The sequence below is a fragment of the Dipodomys spectabilis genome, unplaced genomic scaffold (genome assembly GCF_019054845.1).
Source record: "Dipodomys spectabilis isolate Male_0828 unplaced genomic scaffold, ASM1905484v1 ptg000806l, whole genome shotgun sequence".
Taxonomy (NCBI): Eukaryota; Metazoa; Chordata; class Mammalia; order Rodentia; family Heteromyidae; genus Dipodomys; species Dipodomys spectabilis.
In genome coordinates, this window is record NW_024871483.1 from 400,059 (window position 1) to 417,771 (window position 17,713).

The following is a 17,713-nucleotide window of genomic DNA, read 5'->3' on the forward strand; positions in this document are numbered from 1 at the left end:
TTCATATGAATTTTTGGATTGCCTCTTCTATTTCCTTGAAGAATGAGGTTGGAATGTTGATAAGTATCACATTGAATTTGTAGATAGCCTTGGGAAGTATTGCCCTTTTCACGATGTTAATCTTTCCAATCCAGGAGCATGGGAGTTTTTCCCATTTTCTAAGTTCTGTTTTCATTTCATTTTTCGTTTTTAAAGTTTTCGTCATAGAGGTCCTTCACTTCTTTGGTTAAGTTAATTCCTAGGTATTTTATTTTTTTGTGGGGTTATTACAAATGGAGTTGCTTTCCTAATTTCAACACCACTTTTTTAACATTTGTTACCTTTCCTCCTTTTGGTGCTGGGGACTGAACAGAGAGTCTTGTGCATGCCAGGGATGTACTCTACCATTGAGTTTCATCTTCACCCAGAGCTTTGGTTATCATACTAGTCAAGGACTCTATTAAGTATTTGATATAGTTACCAAGGTACATGAGAATAAGTGAGATGCTGCACTTAGCATTTGGACAAAATAATCACCCTGTCTATAGGAGTCACCTCAATGTTGGCTTGTGTTGCAATTAGTGCAGAGCTCTGGCTAGGAGGAAACAAAAGCCATGCCTAAGAAATATATGGTGATCTACTCATAAAATTATCAACAAGAGTTTTCTGAGGGGTGAGGCAAGAGTCATTAATTGTGAAACAAGAACTACTTCGTCAAGAGTGTAAAGTAATAATCCAAAGCCACCAGAAAAGGCTCATAAATAAGTACTTAAGAGAAAACAAAAATATTCTTAGTCAAATACTGGTAGATATGCTAGGTGGGGCCTCCATCACAGCTTGGCCTCAGTCCTTCTTTTTTTTTTATTTTATTTGAAAACATACTGTACAGAGGGGTTACAATTACATGGGCAGGAAAATGCATACATTTCTTACCAAGCATTGCAGCCTCCTCCTTTGTTTACCCTTCACCTCCCTTCCCAGCCTCCCCCCTCCCCCCCACCCAATCATACCCCCCCTCCCTCCCCCCCACCGACTTTGTAAAGCTGGTTTTGACATGACATTTTGTACTTCTCATTGTTGCAACAGGTCCACCTGAATCCTTAAACGACTTGTTTGTCCCCGTCTCCTCCACATGTTATACTGACATCAAATATAGTGAAAGCGGGGGTTACACTGTGGGGGAGGGACATACAAAGCAACAAAGAAATAATATTATAAATGCGTTAGAAACACATGCATGAATGAAACAAAAACATTAAAATACATATTTGAGGGTTCGTTTTCCTAACATCACATTCTCTGACTTTTTCCGCTTGACTCATACCTATACTAGATATTGCAAATAAGGGAAACCATGGGACCTATGTTTCTTTGGGCCTGGCTTACTTCACTTAATATAATTTTTTCCAAGCCTTTCCATTTCCTAACAAATGGGGCAATGTCATTCTTTCTGATGGAGGCATAGAATTCCATTGTGTATATATACCACATCTTCTTGATCCATTCATCTACTGAGGGGCATCTGGGTTGGTTCCATATCTTAGCTATGGTAAATAATGCTGCAATAAACATAGTTGTGCTGGTAGCTTTAGTGTGGCCTTGTTTGTGGTCATTTGGGTAAATGCCCAAAAGTGGGATTGCTGGGTCATTGGGGAGCTCTATATGGAGTCTTTTGAGGAACCTCCATACTGCTTTCCAAAGTGGTTGAACAAGTTTACATTCCCACCAACAATGAAGTAAGGTTCCTTTCTGTCCACATCCCCTCCAGCATCTGTTGTTGTTAGAGTTCTTGATTTTTGCTGTTCTAACTGGAGTGAGGTGATATCTCAATGTTGTTTTGATTTGCATTTCTTTTATGGCTAGGGATGTTGAACATTTCTTCATGTGTCTATTGGCCATCCTTCTTTCTTCTTCAGAGAAGCTTCTCTTTAGGTCTTTCGCCCACTTACTTATTGGGCAGTTGTTTCTTTGAGGATTTGTTGTTGGGTGGTTTAATTTTTTGAGTTCCAAGTATATTTTAGGTATGAGACCCTTGTCCGTTGTATGGCTAGTAAAGATCTTCTCCCAATCCGTGGGCTTTCTATTGATCTTGCTAGCTATGTCATTTGCCCTGCAGAAGCTCTGCAACCTTATACAATCCCATTTGTCCAACCTTTCTTTGATTTGTTGTGTTTCCGGGTCTCTATTCAGAAAATTTCGGCCTGAGCCGAGGAGACCCAGGGTTTCTCCTATTCCATCCTGTAATGTTTTCAGAGTGTCTGCTTTGAGTTCAAGGTCTTTGATCCATTTGGAGTTGATTCTGGTGCAGGGTGATATATAAGGATCTAGCTTTAGTTTTCTACATGTAGTTAACCAGTTTTGCCAGCACCATTTACTGAAGAGGCTGTCTGTCTTCCATTCTATTGTTTTAGCTCCCTTATCGAAGATTAGATGGCTATAGGTCTGTAGGTTTATTTCTGGGTTTTCAATTCTATTCCATTGGTCCTGAGGTCTGTTCTTATGCCAATACCAAGCTGTTTTGATTACTATGGCTTTATAGTAGAGTTTGAAATTTGGTATTGATATTCCTCCAGCAGTGTTCTTTCCGTTGAGGAGCGTTTTTACTATTCGGGGTCTTTTATTGTTCCATATGAATTGTTGGATTGCCTCTTCTATTTCCTTGAAGAATGAGGGTGGACTTTTAATAGGTATTGCGTTGAATTTGTAGATAGCCTTGGGAAGTATTGCCATTTTCACAATGTTAATCTTTCCAATCCAGGAGCATGGGAGGTTTTGCCATTTTTTAAGTTCTGAGTTGATTTCCTTTTTCAAGATTTTAAAGTTTTCATCATAGAGGTCCTTCACTTCTTTAGTTAAGTTAATTCCTAGGTATTTTATTTTTTGTGGGGCTATTACAAATGGAGTTGCTTTCCTAATTTCAGCCACACTTTTCTCATTGTTGGCATACAGAAAAAGCCATGGATTTTGGGGGGTTAATTTTATAACCTGCTACTTTGCCAAAGTTTTGAATCAGCTTAAGTAATTTGGGAGTGGAGTCTATGGGATTCTTTAAATACAAGATCATGTCATCTGCAAAGAGGGAGAGTTTTATTTCTTCTTTCCCTATTTGGATCCCCTTTATGTCTGCATCTTGTCTTATTGCTGTAGCTAGGCATTCTAACACTAGATTGAAGAGAAGTGGAGAGAGTGGGCATCCTTGTCTTGTTCCTGAGTTAAGAGGAAATGGCTTTAGTTTTTCACCATTGAGTATAATGCTGGCTGTAGGTTTGTCATATACAGCCTTTATTGTACTGAGGAATGTTCCATGGATTCCTAATTTTTCCAAAACCTTCATCATAAAGGGGTGTTGGATCTTGTCGAATGCTTTTTCTGCGTCTATTGAGATAACCATGTGGTTCTTATTCTTGCTCCTGTTGATGTGATGAATAATATTAATTGATTTGCGTATATTGAACCAGCTTTGCATCCCTGAAATGAATCCTGTTTGATCGTGGTGTATGATTTTTTGGATGAATTGTTGAAGTCGTTTGGCCAAAATTTTGTTGAGAAGTTTTGCATCAATGTTCATCAAAGAAATGGGTCTATAGTTCTCTTTCTTTGATGAGTCCCTGCCTGGTTTTGGGATGAGGGTTATGATGGCTTCATAGAATGTGTTCGGTAGTGAGCTTTCTCTTTCAATTTCATTGAAGAGTTGGAGGAGAATTGGTGTGAGCTCTGCTTTGAAGACCTTGTAAAATTCCGCTGTAAAACCATCTGGTCCTGGACTTTTCTTAGCTGGGAGGTCTCTTATTGCTGTTTCTATTTCAATGCTTGATATGGGCCTGTTAAGATAGTTTAACTCATCTTGGTTTAGTTTTGGCATGTCAATATTTGCTAGGAAGAGGTCCATTTCTGTCAAGTTCTCAAACTTATTAGCATACAGTTTTGAGAAGTATTCCCTTATAATGTTCTGAATCTTGGTTGTTTCCGTGGTGATGTTTCCATTCTCATCTATGAGTTTATTAATTTGGGTGTGTTCTTTTCTTTTTCTGATAAGATTTGCTAAGGGTCTGTCAATTTTGTTAAGTTTTTCGAAGAACCAACTCTTTGTTTTGTTGATTCTTTCTATAGTTTTTTTGGATTCTAATTCATTTAATTCTGATTTAATTTTGATTATTTCTTTCCGTCTACTGGATTGGGGTTTATCTTGCTGCTCTTTTTCAAGGAGGTTTAGATGCGTCATTAAATTGCTAGTTTCAGATCTCTCCAATTTGTTGATGTAGGAGCTCAGAGCTATAAACTTGCCTCTGAGTACTGCCTTTGCTGTGTCCCAGAGGAGCTGGTAATTTGTGTGTTCATTTTTGTTGAATAGCATGAACATTTGAATTTCCTTTCTAATCTCTTCCATGACCCACTCATGATTAAGCAGTGTGTTGTTCAGCCTCCATGTGATACCGGACTTTCTTTGGTGGCTTTTGGTGTTGAGTTCTAATTTTATTCCCTTGTGGTCAGAGAGAATGCAAGGTATAACTTCAATGTTTCTGAATTTAGACAAGTTTGCTTTGTGGCCTAAAATGTGGTCTATTTTAGAAAACGTTCCATGTGCTGCTGAGAAAAACTTGTATTCTGATGCTTCTGGGTGAAATGTTCGGTTAATGTCTGTTAAGTCTAGTTGATCTATGCAGCTGTTTAGATCTGTGGTTTCTCTGTTGAGTTTTTGCCGAGTTGATCTATCTAGTGGGGAGAGTGGTGTGTTAAAATCCCCAACTATTAATGTCTTTGGATCTATATGGGATTTGAGGGAAAGTAGTGTTTCTTTGATAAATTTGGGTGCTCCATTGTTTGGTGAATAGATATTTAGAATTGTAATATCCTCCTGAAGGAGAGATCCTTTAATTAGTGTGTAGTGACCTTCTTTATCTCTTTTCACGAATTTTAATTTGAAGTCTATTTTATCTGATATTAGGATTGCAACTCCCGCCTGTTTATGCGGTCCGTTTGCTTGGTAGATTTTGTTCCAGCCTTTCACATTGAAAATGTGTTTGTTTTTATGGGCAAGATGTGACTCCTGCAGGCAGCAGATAGAAGGGTTTTGTTTTTTAATCCAACTAGACAGTCTATGTCGCTTAATTGGAGAGTTCAGTCCGTTAACATTAAGAGATAGGACTGAGAGGTATTTGGGAGTTCCTGCCATGTTATCTACCTTTTTGGGGGCTGCGAAAACTGGGTTCTTCCTATGGTTCTTGGATTCTCAGTTTGGGTGCAGTTTCTTGGCCTTTATTGCGGTCTTGTTGGTTTTCTATGTGTAGGACATCTTTAAGAATCTTTTGTAGGGCTGGTTTGGTGGAGATGTATTGTTTCAATTTTTCTTTGCTATGGAAGGTTTTTATTTGGCCTTCGGTTATGAAGGAGAGTTTAGCTGGGTACAGTATTCTTGGTTGATAGTTGTTTGTTTTTAGGGCATGGCATCCATCGTTCCAGGCTCTTCTTGCTTTGATTGTCTCTGCTGAGAAATCTGAGGTGATTCTAATTGGTTTCCCTTTATAAGTGATTACCCTTTTCTCTCTGACAGCTTTAAGGATCTTTTCCTTGTTCTGAGTTGATCCTGTGTGGATTATAATGTGGCGGTGGGATGTCCTATTCTGGTCTGGTCTATTTGGGGTTCTAAAGGCTTCTTGTATCTGGACAGGCCTATCTTTTTGCATGTTTGGGAAGTTCTCTGCTAGGATCCTGTTAAACAAATTTCCTAGGCCATTAACTTCTGTTTCTAGGTGCTCCACTACACCCATTATCCTTAGATTAGGCCTTCTGATGGTGTCTTCCAGGTGTTGGATAGATCTATCATATTTCTTGGACTTGTCTTGGATGGTTGTATGTTCTTTCTCTGTAATATCTAGGCTGTCTTCAATCCCTGAGATTCGATCTTCTGCATGGTCTAACCTGCTGTCAAGACTCTCTACTTTGTTTTTTATCTCTTTTCCTTCTAGTTGGTCAGCTTTGATGGCTTCAAGTTCTTTGTTGAAGCTCTGTTTTAGGTCTTGTATGAATTTGTTTACTTCCTTAATTTGGTGTTCAGTGTTTGTCCTCAAATCACTTAGTTGATTGGTTATGGTTTCTTTGGGCTCCCATTCCTTCTGTTGGGTTCCATTCAGCATTCCCTTTGTGGTCTCCCTGACTTCCTTCAGCTCTTTGTTAATGGATTCCATGAATGCCTTTAGTGATCTTTGTGTGTTCTCTACCTGGTCTCTCAATTCCTGTATTACTCTTTGATTAACTTCCTCCCGTTCGTGGGATTCCTGCAGATCTCTTTGAGTGTTCTCAGCCTGCTCACGCCATTCCTCCCTTTCTCTTTGAGTATTCTCAAGTTGTTCACACAAATCCTGTATCAGTTTTTGAGTAGCTTCCTCACGCTTATGATATTCCTGTATAAACTTCTGGGATGCCTCCTCTCTCTCCCTGTCACGCTCATACAGAGTCCTTTGTACATTGTCAAACTTTTCATTTATCATGTTTGCCAGCAGTGTTTGTAGAGCTGTTTGGGAACTCTCCTCTGGATTATTCATTATCTGTTCTAACCCCTGATTATCAGGATTGGGAATTGAGATACCCGAATTTGCCATTTTTCTTGTGTTTTCCCGGCTTACTCTGCCCATTTGAGATGAAGATAGCACCAGTTTTGTGCTAGAACACTATCTTAAGGCAACCATCAACCAAAGTTTGCATTTGTACAGTCAATAGTCTACAGATACAATCTAGTTCAACAGATACATCTATTCGACATCAAACAACTATATGTTAAAGGACTTCGAACCGCAGAGAAGAATTCGGAAAACCAGAAATTATTAGGGTTAGGGAGAGATGTGGGTAAAAAATAGGAATAGATTGGTGTGGGGAGGCACAGGGAGAGTTAACTATGTCCTAATCACAGTGCAGGAAATAGGTTGGGTAGGATGCAAGTAGAGAGAGAAAGAGAAAGAAGAAAGGGAAAGGGGAATGAAAAGAGACCAGAAAAAAAATAGAAACGTAAAAATTAATGTTATTTTAGAGATTACAAGACCATCTATTTATAGAGGAATATGAATATGTTGAGAGAAAGGGAGGGACATATAGGAGATGTGGAAAACTTTAAAAAAATGCTTAAAATATTATATAGGTATAAAGAGGTAGTACTGCTATTAATTAATTTAAGTCTCAGAGGTTTTGAATTGAGTAATAAGTTTGTGGGTTAAGTGTGTACACAATGGGGGGTAGGGTCTACTGGTTAACTATGGGTTTATCTGAGGATGTGCAGGACAAGAGTTAAGTCACATAAAGAAGAACAAAGAGGAAAAGATGGAAAGGATAGGGAAGTGAGAAGAAAAGATCAGAAGTTCAGTAGAGCTAGACAAAAAACAAAAAGATAATTAAGAATGAAAGAAAAAGAGAAAGAAGACAAGAAAAGAAAGGAAAACACACATTCACGTATTCCTAAAATAAAAATTATAAGAGGAGAAAAGAAAAAAAAAAAAAGTTAATGGAAAACAATTATTTTTTCAGAAGAGGCAAAAATTAAAGATTAATAAAAGTTTTAGAAAAGCAAAAAAATTTTTTTTATATATATAAGGTAACAAAAAACGAAGAAAAAAAAAAACAAAACAAAAAAAAGAAAAAAAGAAAAGAAGAAGAAGAAGAAGAAAAAAAAAAAAAAAAGGTCTTTGATTTTTTTTTGGGGGGGGGGAGAGGTGGGAAGAGTCCTGTATCTCCCTTTTGTCTGTAACCAGAGTGTGGTTGGAGTCTCTGGTCAGCTTGAGGTCCTGTGGCTTGATTGGTTTCTTAAGTCAGTTTGTTGGAACAGGCAGAAAAATGCTCTGCTTTACCCAAGATTTTGAGATTCCCCCTCCCAGGTTAGTTTACTGGGAGAGTGATCTGCTTTGAGAATCACAAAAGAGGGGGATGCAGTGATGAGGCTAGGTTCTGGGTAGAGTTGAGGCCTTTCAACAAACAGTAGCTTTTCCCTGAGGCTATTTTGTGAAAGAAACTCACAGCACCCAGCCTGGAGCCATTCTCAGGGTTTCTGTTTTTCAATTGATTGTGGTGGCTGCTAGAGGGAGGGGCAGCCTCTGGCTCTGGTTACCCGGTGAGGAGTGCCACTCCAATGGCTGGCGCCTGAGCTGGGTGACTTTTCCCTGGATGGAACTGAGTCTGTGAGGTCACTTCGCCGTTAAGTTCTTGTGACCTGCTAAATGACTCGTTTTATTCCAAGGCCTGAGCTGGAGCTAGCCGCTCCTCCGAGCTTTGTCGGTATCCAAGATGGAGATCACCGGTGCTGGGGGGGGGAGGGGTGGCCTTCCCTCCTCTGCTCCCTGGGAAGGAGTGAGGAAGTGGGGCTACTCACGCCGAGTCTTGGATCCTGGGTCGTCTCTGGTCTGCAAAGTGCAGAATGAAGTTGTCCGCTCCTTGTCGGTTCTTGCTGGTGTTGAGTAGAATCCGCTCGCCCGCTGCGTCTGGCTCCTTCGTCCCGGACTCTCTGTGTGAGCGCTCAGGTATGGCCGCGGCTGCGGGACTGTTCACTGGAACTCTGAAACTGTTTTCTATGCAAGAGCTTGTTCAGATTCCAGCTTCTCCTCCGCCATCTTCCCGGAACCCCTTCCTTCAGTTCTGACCCAGCAGCCTTATTGGATTTGGAGATCATCCAACCTGATCAGTTCCAGGACTAGAGATCCAGGAATATCAATTTGCTGGCCAACACCTACTCCCTAGGACTCCCACATTGGAAGCTATTTGCACTTTGATATGCCTTGGGGCAAGGACAGAAAACATCCAGCTTCTAGTCACAGATCACCCCCTGGGGAAGTTTACTTTCTAATGAGTGAGATCAGCTTGGCTTAAAGATCTATACCCCACTCATCTCCACCCTATTCCAACCTCAGGCCTGGTAGAGGAAAGCTTAGGGAACTTACTATTTCCCAACTTTACTAGCAGCACGAACTTGGACCTCACCCAGTGGTATCTTTTTCTTAGAGCTTTCTAAAAGTTGCTGGATTCCCATAGGTCCTCTTTCTGAATAAAAAGTGGATTACAGGTTATTGGTGGCCATGGAGGAATACCTGGCACAGACAACCTACCTGAAGCCTCACTGCAAGAGGAGTGAAAGATTCTTGCAAAAAGAACCCTTGACTGATTTGGCCTCCAGTGAAAACAGAAATGTTTGACCTCTTCCTGGCCATTGTAGGTTCTAAGCAATTGAGATTTCTATCTTACTCATGTAAAGTAACCATACCCAACTGGCTAGCTCCATGCATCCCTTTTGTCCTTACAACTCCCCGTGGGCCTCAGATAGCTTTGAATGCTGGAAAAGTGAGTATGAGAATGGGTCATTGGGCCATGTCTCCCCTTCTCTCCTTCACTTGGAAGGAGAGAATCAAGCAGTTCTTGATACACTATGGGGCTGGTCAGCTTTTCACTCCCTCAAACAGCTAGACTCACTTCTGTTCTTAATGTTGCCAGATGCCTTGAGAAACTACCCTGGCAACCAAGATCTTGCACTCATCCTGTGAGTTCTGCTTCACTGTAAACTGAACTGTAAGCACAGGGATCGGGGTTCCTGCTACTGTTTCTGGGGAATGTGACTGCAATCCCTCTGATGGGGCATGAGACAAGAACCTACCATTGTGTGAAGGAGAATTAGATCTGTAATGGCCAGTATTCATAACTGCCTTTTGTGGTTCCATTCCCAAAGAGGAATGTGTAATGGGTGGCAGGTATAGCCAGTCCTGTGTCAGAATAAAGGAGGAAGAGGCCCTGCTACCTCAGTGCCCAGACAAGCCTTGAACGTCAATCATTTCAGTACTACAAACATCAAATTGGTACTAGGAAAATTGTAACATCTAGATTTGGTTTTCTTTCTCTTCAACCTGCTTTTTTGCTACTGGCATGCTATTGAGAGATTGCTAACTTTAAAACTGGGCCAGGGAAAATAAAAAATATTGGCGTTTGTCATCCTCCTCTTCAAAATAGCAGGAACACCATGAATTTGAAACTCCTCTTGAGCACCAGTCCTATATTGCTAAGATTAAATCCTGCTGGCCAACTTTATATTTCAAATACATTGAAAGAATAAAAGGGATTCTTAAGAAGAATAAGGACTAAGAGTATAAAATGTATACTTCTTTATTTATATAAATAAGGCTTTCATACAATCATATTTAAAAGTAATCTGTATTTTTACATTCACCACCCGTGAGTTCCTGACAGGAAAGGCTGTGCATAATGATACACAGCAAGAATCCCACTGCAGGACAACAGGAGCTCAGGAAAGCACCATTAATTTGAGAAGTAGGCAGGCTCTGACACTCCTGTTGCACTGCTAGCAATGGGAAGTCTTAAACTAGTTCCTCCACCAAGTCTTCTTCAAATTTCCCCTGTTCATCAGCAGTAGCATCTTGGCACTGCTGGTACTCGGACACCAGGTCATTGATATTGCTCTCAGCTTCAGTGAACTCCATTTCATCTATGCCCTTACCTATGTACCAGTGCAAGAATGCATTGCACTGGAACATGGCACTGAACTGCTCTGAGATGCACTTGAAGGGATCCTAGATGGCCATGTTGTTGCCAATGAAGGTGGCCAACATCGTGAGTCCATGTGGGGGGCGGGGAGGGAAGGGGCGATGTCATACACAGCCGTCTTCACATTGTTGGGGATCCAGTCTCCAACGTAGCTGCTGTTCTTGTTCTGCACGTTGAGCATCTGCTCATCCACCTCTTCATGGACATGCAGCCTCGGAAGATGGCAGCCGCTGTCAGGTAGCAGCCATGGCGGAGATCACAGGTGACCATCAAGTTCTTAGCGTCAAATATCTGCTGGGTGAAACTCGGGCACTGAGAGAGCATGGTACTGCTGGCTGGCATGGCTGGTCAGGGGCACAAAGCCAGGCATGAAGAAGTGCAGGCGGGAAAGAGCATCAGATTCAAGGCCAGCTTGTGCAGGTCTGCATTCAGCTGGCCAGGGAAGCACAGGCAGGTGGTAACCCCGCTGTTGGTGGCTGACACCAGGTGGTTCAGGTCACCATAGTTGGGCATGGGCAGCTTCAAGTTACAGAAGCAGATGTTGTACAGGACCTCGTTGTCGATGCAGAAAGTTTCATCTGCATTTTCCACCAGCTGGTGGACAGAGAAGATCGTGTTGTAGGGCTCCAGCACTGTGTTTGACACCTTCAGGGAGGGCATGACACTGAAGGTGTTCATGATGCGGTTTGGGTACCCTTCTTGAATATTGTTGAGAATCAGGGTGCCCATACTTGACCTGGTGCCACCTCCCAAGGAGTGGGCCAGCTAGAAACCCTGTAGACAGTCACACCTTTCTGACTTCCGCCTCACCACATCCAGTACCGGCTCCACCAGCTCGGCTTCCTCTGTGTAGTAGCCCTTGGCCCAGTTATTGGCTGACCCGCTCTGGCCTATCAGACATGATGAGACACACACTCCAAGAATATTTACTGTGACATTTGTATTATGAAGACAATAGGACTCTTCTGAGCCAACCTTTGCTTTTACTTTAGATAACTTTGGTGAAATAAAGGAAATGTTTTCAATGTATCTGGGACCCTACAAATCACCCAGGTTCTAAAGAAATAAAGACAATATGGAGGAAGATACATTTTAACCCAAATCAACTACTTGTAGAAATGAAGAACAGAGCCTGCCTCAATACTGGAAATGTAGTTATTTTCACAGGAGGGACAGGAGCACAGTGTGATCATAGGAAAGCTAAGCTGCAAGCACTTGTCTGCACCTTGCTCACACATAGCTGTGCTTTGCTTTCTGGTGTCCTGAAGTAGTTCTCTGTTATTGCCGGGCCTTTGAAATGACCAGCAGCGCTGAAACCTTGTTGGAGGTTTTCCCTGATTGCTGATCTTTCCCTTTAGAGGCTACTTTGTCATAGAGTGCTTGAAGAGTGGCACTTATCTGAGCTGTCTGAGTGGCCAGGGGCATGACTCCAGTGGACTGGAATAGGTGGGTTAGCTGAGGACAATATCTAGGTGTATGAAGGCTCAGCCCAGCACTGGAGTGCCTGGATGTTAGGACCCATAGACCATGATGACATACCAAATATGAAGTTGTCTGGCCTGAAGCTCTGGCCAAATGGTCCTGATCTCACTGAGTCTAAGGTTCCAGGCTCTAGGTCCACCGGAGGAACATATTTTTTTGCCTGTGGGGACAAGAGTTGACGTAGGCCTATAATTGACAAGAAACTTAGGGGCAGAGCTTATGATTTTAAGTGACTCTCAGCATTCATTACAGAAATTACAGCATTTGAGACATAGAAACAGAAAAGATTGGTTCAGCCATTGAGGGATTTTTTGAAGAGGGATTAGCAGTGGTTCTCTCACTTCAGCCCTCCCTTCTTTTCAGGCCTCCTGGTCACTTCCGCCTTTTGCACACCATCCCATCCCTGCCAATCCTCCGGGGCTAGTCAGTCTTTACTGATGCTGTCAATATAAGCTAGCTTATGTGGATTCAGAACAGGCAGAAGAAAGTAGAAATGCATTTGGAGTGTGGATGGAAAATGCCACTCAACTGTGACTACCCTTTTTGCCCCTTGGTCAATGAGACAGTCATGAGACAATCAAATTGCTTCAGCTTTCTTGTCATCAAGAGGTGATTCAAACTTATCCATTCTCTTTCTCGACACTGTCTCTTAAATTACAGAGAACAATATGGTAATCTTGCTTCACAAAAAATGGAAAAGACAACATTGAAGGAAGAGCTCCTTGCTTCATGATGAGTGTTGGGCTGTTAAGAGCCAGTTGTCATTGTTGGAGTTTTTGAAGTTACTCACCCATAAACCCTTACAGGTGTCTTCCTTGTCAAGGTAATTCAAGTCATTGATTGATATTACCCTTTAAAACTTCCATGGAGCTGTTGAATATTTTTGTGATTACCATCTTGTTGTGAGATGAAATCCATTTCTGACTTAGTAAGGAATGGACTTGAGAATTCTGATAATTCTCTTAGAACTTCAATTCTGAAGGAAGCTAAATAAATCTTGACAGGATAAGAACAAATATATGTGAATTAATCCTTCCTCTTCATCCCTTTTCCTTCCCCAGTACTGTTTATTGGGCCACTGGCTCCTCTTCTCCAGTCCGCAAGTTCCAAATGCCTCAGGCCTTAACCCATTCCTTCTCCACCTCCTTGCATGTTTCTCGTCTCCATTCCTGCCAGTTTTCATCTTCAGGTTCACCTTTAATTCACCTGCTATTGTCTCTGCACATGCCAACACTGTACATTCCGCCAAATGTGGCTTGTCAAGGGAAATAATTATACACTATTTTCTTCTCATATACTTGTACTGTACTCTATAGTAAAACCACTGGCTACATAGCATGTACCTGTTAATAAGTATGATGTCATGTAGAGACACTTGAATGTGTGTGGCAGATTATTTGTAGGTTCTATACAAATACTATTTTATATAAAGAACTTGAGTGTGTGAAGATGTTGTTATTGGTGGGGGTCCTCGAGCCCATTCCATGAGGATACTCAGGGGTGATTGAATTTTAAGTAATGGTGCTGTTTTCATACTTCCTTTAAATGAATTTATTAAAAGACTACTTTTTCAGCCCTTTGTTTATGGATCACATCTGTAATCCTAGCTAATCATGAGGCTGAGATCTGCAGATCATGGTTCAGTGTTAGCCCAGAAGGGAAGGAAAGTTCTTGGAACTCCTATTTCCAATTAACACACACACACACACACACACACACACACACACACACACACACACACACACACAACACACAACACAAAGCTCAAAGAGAAGCTCTATCAATTGAACCACTAGTAGACTTCCATGTGAACAGTGACCTGACTGAGCCTCACAGGTGTCTGCTGGACCAGACATCCATTAAAAGGGCTAAAGGATGCAGATATCTCATACAGGCTGTGTGACACCTCTGATTGGGTCTGGGATGGATATGGCCACAGACTGACCTATGACCTTGAGAGTCACATAGCTCTGTCCTACATACAATAAAACCCTGTACAAAGCATCCCAGTAAGTACCTCCCTTAGGACCCCTCCTGTCTAGCAAGACATTTGATATTCTCTTCTTCAATATATCATTGCTGTTTTATTCTTCCCTCTGTATCCATGAACTCATTCTTTGAGATCATAGAGACAAAATATGTGATTCAGTTATTAGGTTTTCAGTATCAACATGATGGCCTGCTTCAAAACAGACCTTTTTTTATAATTCCTGGGCACCAAAGCTGGTGGATTCTGAATGCTTTTATCTTGAGCCCTTTTTGTGTTGCCACCAAACCTGTGCTAGAGTATCATCAGTGCCCAAGGGACACACCGGGAATGCGTTTGTTTCAATCACACATGGTATACCTAGGTGTTGAGTCTGCAAACATGATGGGTACTCACAGATGTGTGACTTAGTGATGTCAGCCACTCAGCACAAGGTTTCCCTGGACCAGAGTCTCATCCCCATGCATTGAGTAGATGATAGGTGAAACCTTTGTTTCTCATACACAGATTATATCCTGATTGTTCCTAGTAAATGAATTCCATAGACCACAGGGGAAACAAGCTGAATCCTTCTTTTAGTCATTTCTTCCCTAACACAGACACATCTGCTCCTTGAAGACACCATGGACACATACCTCCCAGTAGAAGCTTTCCAAGACCCTACTCCACCATGTCACCCACCCACTTCAGATCTGTTAGCAGCCACTTTCCTCTAATAAACACATCCCTCACGTCCAGCCTCCCCTATGAAAGTCTTCACTGTTGGGTTTTTATCCTAATGTAGGGGTCACATGCTTAACTATCAAGGTCATGGTTATTTGATATCTTTTGGGTCTACACACAGGACTGCTCAGGGCCATATTGATCCAATGTCTATGGCTCTGTTCACAAGACTGCTCAGTGCCATGGTGATGGGATGTATAGTGTCTGCATATGGGACTGCTCAGTACTATAGTGAATGATGCAGAATATCCATAGAAGGGCACCATTTTCCCATTGAGATTTTCAGCTTTCATTACTTGTGCATAGCTGGTGTTCCACACAGCACTCTAAAATCTATGGGAATTTAGGAAAGAGCCTCTTTATCATGAGTTAGCAGAGAATGGAAGAAAATACAATACTCAGCTGTGGTGGTGGTGGCTCTAGCTGGTATTTCTTGATACTCAGCAGACTAAGATCTGAGGATCTAAGTTCAAGGCCAGTCCAGGCAAGAAAATTCAGTGAGATTCTTATCCCTAATTAACCACCAAAAATCCCGAAGTAGAGCTATGACTGAAGTGGTAGAGCACTAATCTTCAGAAAAAAAAAAAATCCAAGTCAACGTTTAGGCATTAATTTAAGCCTTAGGACCAACACACACACACATACACACACACACACACACACACACACAACCATTTGTCCAGCACTGGTGGCTCACACACCTGTAATCCTAGCTATTTAGGACGCTCAGGTCTGAACTTCAGAGTTTCAATCCAGCCCAGGTAGAAAAGTTTGAGACTTATCTCCAATTAACCACCAGAAAACCAGAAGTGGTCCTGTGGCTCAAAGTGGAAAAGCACTAGCCACGAGGGACAGTGTCTAGGTCCTGAGTTCAAGCCTTTCGACTGACAAGAAAAATAAAATGTAACACCTGGATCAGGTCCTTTGTCTCCTTTGTTTGAGGAAAGAGTCTACAGACAAAAAGGAAGAGGTAAGACAGCATAACTTTATTGAAGGAAAAGACCATCAGAACCCTTGCTAGACAGGACAGGCCCATGGGAGGGAAGGCACTAGTTGATGTGGGTTATGTAAGTATTAATGAGGTGTCTTTAGGAATGAACTATATGTCTCTCAAGACCATTGGACAGTCTGCAGGTCATATCACTCCCCAGGCCTAGTCCGAGGCTCCAAAAAGCCAACCCAAGATCTTTATGCATTCTTTAGTCCTTCTGAGTAGGTTATAATTTTGGTACCTACCTCTGGGGTATAGTCACCTCATCACAGTGTTTATTGTTCCAGGGGCGATGGGCCATGATATGATGTCAAGGAGCCTGCACACAGGACGGCTCAAGGCCAAAGTAAAAGACAACTTCTCTGGGAGAGAGACTTTGCCTCCATTGCACAGACATGCTCTTTTTATGCTCTGATAACTCTGGGCGGTTTTTCCATGTTTTCTCATTTTTTTCTCCAGTGCTTTAGATGGAACCCAGGACATCATGCATGTAAGGTAAGCACTCTCCCATTACAATTATATTTCTTTCCTTGGATTTGTTTTTAAATGAGCAGTAGATATCATCTTTGTGTATAGGAAAATAGTTATCAAATATCTCCATTTTAAAGGTTTCAGCTCATGAAGTATCACAGTATTTTTTATAATCTAAAATAGAGATATTCTGCCTTGGAGATGTCCAGAGGCCTCAGCCATAAAAACGCCTGGGATAACTGCTGTGCAATTGGCAATGCCAAGCTGGAGCCTTTCCCTTTTGCCCCAGCTTGCTGTTGCACCAGTGCTCCTTTCACCAGAAATGCTCATTTTCTCCATTTCTGCTCTTTGACACTTACATAGAGGAGTCAGCTCCAGCCCTCTGAGAACTCTCTATGGGGGTGCGGAGTGCGGATTCTAGTATGGAAGAGGGCTTCTCTTCCTCCTCCATCTTTTGTGCTGGTCTTGGGCTTGATCTCAGGGACTGGCTCAGTCAGTTTTTCTGTTTGTTTATTTTTTCTTGTTTGTTTGATTTTTAGTCAAGAGCAGAACTTAGGCCACAGTTTCACTTCCAGATATTTGGGCTCCTAATTAGTGATGAGTCTCATGAACTTCCCTACACAGGCTGGCTTTGAACCTCATTCCTCAGATGTTTGCTTCATGAATAACGTGGATTATAAGCATGAGCCACAAGCACCTGGCAGAGACAGGGGTCTTCTTTCAGACATACTGGCTAAACAGTGCAAAAATCAAGAGGGGTAGCCTCTTTGTTTCAGCTGACCCCATCTTTTTCCATCACATCCATCGTCAGCCCTGTACCACTCATGGAGAAGAGCTTGGTGCTTCTTCATGCCTGATCTGAATTAATTCATTGTTCATACTAATAATAAATAAAAATATTTCATGAGTATGTTTGTCTTCTCACCAACAGCAACGGATCTAGAAATCAAGAATCATTTATACCTTAACTTTCCAACTCCAGAATGTAGAAAATTACTCACGTTGCATATGCCTTTCTTTACTAAGTGAATTAGATCAGAGTAGCCTTCACATGTGCTTCTCACCCAGTGGAGATGATAACAAGGTAGCAAGGTGTTGGGCAGTCTTGTATAGAAATTGGGCAAGGACCATAAAAACAAACACATTTTGACTTTGAAAGGCTGGAACAAAATCTACAAAGCAAACGATCCCCATAAACAGGCAGGAGTTGCGATACTAATATCAGATAAAATAGACTGCAAATTAAAATTAGTTAGAAGAGATAAAGAAGGTCGCTACACACTAATGAAGGGATCTCTCCTTCAGGAGGATAGTACAATTGTAAATAGTTATTCGCCAAACAACGGAACACCCAAATTTATCCGAGAAACACTCCTTTCTCTCAAATCTCATATAGATCTAAAGACATTAATTGTTGGGGACTGTAACACTCCACTATCGCCACTAGATAGATCAACTCAGCAAAAACTCAACATAGAAACCGCAGACCGAAACAACTGCATAGATCAACTAGATTTAACAGACATCTACCGAATATTTCACCTAGCAGCATC

At 41.6% G+C, this 17,713-nt stretch overlaps 1 pseudogene; it reads right to left on the bottom strand.

Moving 5' to 3' along the window:
* Window positions 1–3,177: 3,177 nt before the first annotated feature.
* The window catches only part of LOC122102595, a 43,710-nt pseudogene continuing 29,174 nt past the window's right edge, over window positions 3,178–17,713 (bottom strand).